The 7,467-nt window shown below is 40.2% G+C and overlaps 1 pseudogene; it reads left to right on the top strand.

Moving 5' to 3' along the window:
- Positions 1 to 5,276: 5,276 nt before the first annotated feature.
- Positions 5,277 to 7,083, top strand: LOC140856175 (granule-bound starch synthase 1, chloroplastic/amyloplastic-like; annotated as a pseudogene).
- Positions 7,084 to 7,467: the final 384 nt, after the last annotated feature.

Raw genomic sequence — 7,467 nt, 5'->3', positions numbered from 1 at the left:
ATCCTTGACTATTAGAAAAGATAAAAGTAAATAAATATAAAATTTCATCTCGGATATCTATTAATCAGTTTACTTATATTATATAGATTATATAGACACTCCCTACTGGAGTCCAACAAATAAACACGAACTCGCTCATGCTATGAATGTTAGTAAACTCAATAATTAAGAATGCTATAAGATAGATTTATAGAATATATTCTCTAAGATCAGAAATAAAATATAAATTATTTGATATGAAAAGAAAGCTATAATTCTCTGAATTTTATCTTGATAATTCTAACGTATGAATTTGCAGCATAAAGCTTAAAAGTAACTAAAGAAAGAAATTAAAAATCTTTTAAGAAAAAAGAAGAAAAAAATTGAAAAATAGTAGGTTAGTAAGTCTATTAAAAAAATAAGATAACGAAAAAATTAAATTGATTTGGATCCATGATAGCTTTTGAAGTAGTAAATTACCTTCGAATAGCAAGGCCGATAAAAAGCTTGTACCAAAGGGACTCGATTTGAGCAATGGCTTAGAGCTCTTTGTTGTTAATCTTCTCGACATAAAGCTACAGCTATTCTCCTGAAAACTGAACCTTTCCTGGACCACTGAGGAAGAATAAAAAGGGGTTTGACCAAGAAGAGGTTATCAACAAACTCGATGTCGGCTGGGTCACCAATCTGCTTGCCGATGACTGGAGCTCCGACATCCTGCCAAGAGGTAGCATCGAGGTCCGAAAAGAAGAAAGAGAGAGACTAAAGAACTTTACGATAGGTTTTTCTACCAATGCATCATCATGCATGGATGCCTCAAAATTGTTAAACTTATTATCAACCTTGTTCAACAAAATCCAAAAGAAAAGATGATGGAAATAGACTATTTTAATTAATTTAAAATTAAAGATGAAACATATAAATGAATGAAATATTACAAGAAAATTCACATACACCTACACTTTTTAGTCACGTAAACTACATATGTAGGTAAAAGGTCAAATTCTAAAAAAAAAGATTGTATACACCCACATTTGTCAAAGGTGAAAATGCTATAATTAATTTTTAACTTATATTTAAATGATTAAATGTGAGTAAATCAAATCTACTAATGGATAAATATGGATAACTCAAATCTGCTAAAAAATATACTAAGTATTGACAAAAAGTGACTGACGCCAAGAGAGGAGCGTCAAAACAAAAAAAAAGAAAAAAATACACCGACTCCATCTCCCTTGATTAAGTAAAACAATAACATTACCGTCTGCCCCACCTAAAGTATTTTATTTTTTCTCCTCTCCATCCATCCCACCTCGAGCCCCACACTCCCCACCCCCTCCCTTCCTCTCCGGCGGTCTTCCCCTATGCTCCACCCCCCACACCTAATCGATGCTTCTGCCTTGCCACCTCCCATCCCACCCGTCCCATCCCCGCATCGCCCCTCCTCCCTCCCCGATGGTCTTCGCCCACCCCTCTCCCCTCCCTAACCGGTACTCATGCCCCACCCCACCAATGCCCGCCACCCCCATGTTGGGCCTTATGTGGTGCTTCTAAGGCTCAGGAGATCAAGACTAAGGTCAAAGTCCAAAGTCCATGAGGTGGTCATGGGGTTTCTAGGGCTAGTTTGAGCCCTAGGATGAAAGACTGTCAGTCTTTTGGGTCTTGAGGTTTAGAAATTTTAGGCCTTGAGGGGCTAACTTATATTTGAACTAGGATTGAGTACAAGATTATGAGATTGGGTCAAGTCATGGGTATACATGGACTTGAGTGAGCATAATCTTATATTGAGTTAACCAGAGAAGTTTTTGGACTGGATCACATTGACCTTGTATATAAAGATACATTGTATTTTGACTCGATGAATCGAAGGAATACTAAATTATTTTCTTTCTAACCTTCTCTCTCTTTCTTCCTCTCTCTCTGGTCTTCTCCACATTCTAACAGTAAGAAACTCTAAAATTTTTTGACCTCCAATCCCAAAAAGGAAAGAAAAGAGGTGCTAGGGTTTTATCGCCCTCCTTTGTGCATGCCCCCCTTTTGTGTGCCCCCTCTTGGCCACCTAAGAAGAGTTCTACCCCTCCATATTTTATTTTTGGAAGGTCTCATCAAGGATGCTTCCAAATCTCAAAAGATGGATTTCAGATCTAGTAGATAAGGGGTTCAAATCATAGAAAGAAATTCTGCCGATAAGATTTACAAGGCTGCTGAAATTCTGAAGGCTATTTTTACATTATTTTTGTTACTGGTCTTCAAGGACCTCCATGATCTGATCCTTACTGTTTCCTGATATCCACAATCTAAGAAAGTTGCTCCAATAATTAATATTAGAGTATGGATTGTGTGGAGAAAAAAAGAGACTCCAGAAGTTAAAAATCTTCAAAGACTAAAATTTTAGCAAGGACCCTGTCAAGGTATTTCTCAAATTCCTTGGAGTTTTATTGTGTTTTTGGTTTAGATCTAGCCATGGAAAATAACATGAAGGTTGATTTTAAGAAATTTGATGGAAAAAAAAACTTTTTCATGTAAAAAGTTCGGATAGAAGATCTTTTAGTTCAAGCAGATCTAGATCAGGTATTGGAGGAGAAGCCTGAAGGGATGATGGATTGTCAGTGAATATCCCTGGAGAAGAAGGCTTGTTCTGTGATTAGAGGATGTTTGGCAGATGCGGTGCTCTATTCGGTGTTAGAGAAGAAGATCCCAAAAAATTTATGATCGAAGTTGCACACCATGTATATGGAGAAAAATATGTGCAACAAGCTAATATTGAAAAAGAGACTGTACTGCTTTCGGTTGCAGGAAGGCGGAGATGTCTTGGGTCACATCTAAAAATTCGATCAGGTGTGCAATGAGTTACCGAACATCGGGGTGAAGATAGAGGAGGAAGATAAGTCATTGCTATTGCAATGCTCGCTGCCCCCTTCCTATGATTCATTGGTGACGATGCTGCTCTACGACAAGGAGATTCTGGAGTATGAAGACATGGTCTCGATGCTGTGGTCCAATAAACAGTGGGAGAAGTTGACCAAGGAAGGTGCTCCCCAGGAAGGCTTGGCCGTAGGGGAGAAATTAAGAAGAGGAAGAAAAAGAAGCAAGACAAGGAGACGATCAAAGTCTCGAAATAGCAGGAGCAAGAAGGAAGCCAGATGCTACAAGTGCAATAAAATCAGACACTTCAAATGAGATTGCTTGCAATGGAAGAACAAGAAAGGAGATAAGAGAGGATCTGATGTACTGAGTACGATGGCTAATAGTGAGGTGGAGGATGATCTCTTAATGATATCAGATGGTCGCAGGCAAAATACATATGTATGGATCCTGGATTCAGCCTGTTCGCATCACTACACTCCAAATCGGTCTTGGTTCACTACATACACCAGGATGGTCGAAGAGAGCGTGACACTTGGAGATGATCATCCATATCGAGTTGCTGGTATTGAAAGCGTTCGGGTGAGAATGTTTGATGGGATAGTGTAGACTCTCACTAATATGAAGCACGTCCTTGATCTGAAGAAGAATCTCATGTCACTTGATTATCTGGAGCAGAGTGGCTACAGCTTCAACAGTCATGCCAGGAGTGGGGTGTTGAACATCTCAAATAGAGCCATGGTAGTGATGAGAGGTAGGAGGATGGAGAACAACCTCTACAGGATGAAAGAATATATGGTGATAGGAGATCTGATGCAGCAGTAGCAGCGCAGGACCAGCAGGGGGCTCATCGATTGTGGCACTACCGCCTAGGCCACATGGAAGATCGTGGGATGAAGAAGCTGAGCGAGCATGGTCTGATTCCAGATCTAGATGGAGGTATCTTAAAGGTATGTGAGCTATGCTAGATAGAAAAGTAGAGGAGAGTGCAGTTTGCCAGCTGTTCAGCCCACAGTGCAACCCCACTAGAACTAGTTCACACTGATGTGTGGGGATCGGCTTCGATTTCAGTCAGAAATGGGGTGAGATACTTCTTGACTTTCATAGATGATTTCTCAAGGAAGGTATGGATCTACTTTATAAAGAAGAAATCAGAAGTCTTCACTAAATTCAAGGTGTGGAAAGTTGAGGTGGAGAAGGAGACAGATTGGAGCTTAAAGTGTCTGCGGTCCGACAATGATGGAGAGTACACCAGCAAGAAGTTTCAGATTTTTTATGAAGAGTGTGACATCAAAAAGTACTTCTCGGTGAGAAGGACTCCTCAGAAAAATGGGGTGACCGAGAGGATGAACAGAACCCTTATAGAAAGGGCATGGTGCATGAAGCTATAGGTAGAGTTTCCTAAGGTATTCTGGGTTGATACATTGGATGCAGCCTATTATTTGGTGAATTGATCACCTCACACTAAGTTAGAGGGTGGTATTTCAGAGGAGAAATAGTTTGGAAGGAAGATTGGGCTGAGCCATCTAAGGGTGTTTGGGTGCACGGTATTTATGCACATCAGTGCTGTGAGCGGAGCAAATTGGACATCAGGTCACGAAAGATGATATTCTTGGGATATCCACGAGGAGTTAAAGGATACCGACTGTGGGATCTCTTGGAGAAGAAGATTGTCATCAGTAGGAATATTATTTTTGATTAAATTTAATTTTTTAAAGATGAGATAATGTGGAGGAGCAGCGGGAGTAGTAAGAGATCCAGCAGGACAGTACTGGACAACTAACATTTTATTTTATTTTACCCCTCGCACCTCTAAACGGTGCTCCCAACCTTCTCCATCGCTTCCCAGCACCCCCATCTCCTAGATCAAGGTGAGCTTCTCCTTCTTGTTGAATCCACAATTGGCAAGCGTTTCCATCTTCTTTAGCAAGTCCTCTTTAGGCATGGAGGTCGCCAGGTTGACGGCATCTAGGTAGCAGTCAAAGGAGCTGGCGATGCTGAGATCCTCCTCCACGGCGGTGAAGGGGGCATCGAGGATGTCGGGCTTGAGGATGAGGAGGTTAGGGGCTTTTGCAATGACAGTGGAGGGGTCAAGGCCGCGATGGTGAAGGAGGTCGATGTTGCGAGAGAGGACCTTGTTCGGTTTGATGATGAGGAGCCAGAAGCAGCGATGGAGGGCAGCGATGGCAGCACCGGGGTTCAGATGGGGGGAGGAGGGAGCGGAGGAGGTTGACAGTGGGGGTGAGGCGGGCGGCGCTGTAGCCAAAAGTGGAGGCAGAGGCGATGGCGAGGTCCTTGGTCCGGCCAGGGGAGGGTAGGAGGCACTCGAGGAGCTTGAGCTTGGGGAGGAGGTTGGTGCGAACGTCAGCGGCGAGGACAGTGGGGCGGCAGCAGTCGAAGGCATAGAGCTTGGGCAAGGAGAGGCCGATGCAATGGCAGAGGAAGGCGATGATGGCATCGAGCTTGTCGGAGGAATTCAAGGTGCCTTTTTTTAATCATAATCCCTTAGGTATGGGAAAAAACTGGAGGGAAACTATATGGTCCTAATGCTGGAACAGATTATGAAGACAACTAGTTGCACTTCTGTCTTTTGTGCTTGGTGAGCAATTTCCCTCTCTCAGTTAATATAAAAGTTTTACCATTGATCTCTTGAATGTTATTCTTCTTTAAGAAACAAATACATGTGTGTGGATTGTATTGCTAATGAATTAAAATAAACTCTTGTTAAACAATATTTTTCTATGGCATCTTTGTGAAAAAATGAGACTAAAGTTTTACATTTATTTGAGCATGCATATTACTTGCTGATCTCTAGCACAAAAAACCAAATTGAGTTTGCATGTCATGAATACTGGAAATGGCAAATAAGTTGCCTCTCTTGGTATTCAGAACATAAGGTGCTGCTCTGTGTTGTGTTACTCTTGCTATGCAGAGCTGCTTGCACCAACCACAATTCTTCACTTGCTGCTAAGTTTATTGGGCCTTAACTTTGAACTCTTTGATGGAAAAGGTGTGACAACACTTTTCAGTCTTCAGCAATTCGTTAAACCTTGTGATTCACAAGTGGCTTAGTTTGCAGAGAATTTTAGAGTTTCATCGTTCCTTTCCATGCTATGCTTCACTTTTTCTTAGCAACTGTATTTGAAATAAAATGTGAAAATTCCCTTGTCATGACTATTCTGGATCATTTTATAATGTTACAGTAAATTCTTACAAAAATATTCCCTAGTGCTTTCCAACTTCACCATGTACTAAGATTTTGCAAAAATTTTCCCTACAACTTTTGAAAGTAATAATGTGTATTTATTTTTGCTCAAGAAAAAAATAATTGTAATTGTTGCTTTCAGGCGGCTTTGGAAGCTCCAAGAGTTCTGAATCTTAGTAACAGCAAATATTTCTCTAGATTATATGGTATGTAGTTTAATTGCTACTTCTCACAAGTTAACAATGTCAAACTTCTAACATATCATATTCAAGTCTTTTCTGTTGGCATCAGTTTGTAGATTTTTTGTACAGGAGAAGATGTTGCGTTTATTGCTAATGATTGGCATACTACTCTTCTTCCTTGTTACTTGAAGAGTATCTATAAACCAAATGGCATTTACATGAGTGCCAAGGTGAGCTTTCTTTGTACGTAGTCTGAATATTATCTTGTTCTTAGTTATCAGTACGGATATCAAACGACTAGGCTGAGCATTGGTTTGACATTGTTTTTAGGTGGTTTTCTGCATCCACAATATTGCTTACAAGGGCCGATTTGCCTTTCCGGATTTTGAATTTCCTGATCTCCCAGATCATTTTATGTCTTCCTTCGATTTTATTGATGGGTATGGACCCATAAATTGTCTTGCAGGAAAATTAGCATAAGTACAGTTTTTCCTTGAGATTCAAGTGCATAAATTCTTCATCCTTGTTTTCGCAGTTATGATAAACCTATGAAAGGAAGAAAAATTTATTGGATGAAGGCAGAAATATTAGAATCAGACTGCATCTTAACCATGAGCCCATATTATGCTACAGAGCTTCTTTCAGGTCCAAAAAAAAAGTGTTGAATTGGATAACATTCTTCCCAAGACTGACATCATCGAGATTGTGAATGGGATGGATGTTCAAGAATGGAATCCAGCAACAAACAGACATATCAGTGTCAATTACGATGCAACAACTGTGAGATCTTCCTAAGATGTCAATGCAACCTAATCATCTCATTGTAAATTTCTCATTGAAGAACACTTTCAGGTGAGGGAGGCAAAAGCTCTTAATAAGAAAATATTGCAAGCAGAAGTAGGGTTGCTTGTGGAATGAAACATCTCTGTTATAGCTTTCATCTGTAGATTAGAAGAGCAGAAAGGTTCAGATATTCTAGTAGCAGCTATTCCTCACTTTATTGATGAGAATGTTCAGATAATTGTTCTTATAAATAATACTACCTGATTCTTTTAACTTTTATGTATGACTTACATAAGGAATGAACAGGATAAGCTAAAAACCTATGTCTTATCTACAGAAAACTGGCAAGAAGAAAATGGAGCAATAGCCTGAGTAGTTAGAAGTGAAGTATCCAAACAAGGCTCGAGGAATTGCAAAGTTCAATGTTCCCTTGGCACATATGATGCAAGCTGG

This window comes from Elaeis guineensis, chromosome 3 (assembly GCF_000442705.2).
Source record: "Elaeis guineensis isolate ETL-2024a chromosome 3, EG11, whole genome shotgun sequence".
In the NCBI taxonomy this organism is placed as follows: Eukaryota; Viridiplantae; Streptophyta; class Magnoliopsida; order Arecales; family Arecaceae; genus Elaeis; species Elaeis guineensis.
This window is presented reverse-complemented; position numbering and strand designations above follow the sequence as displayed.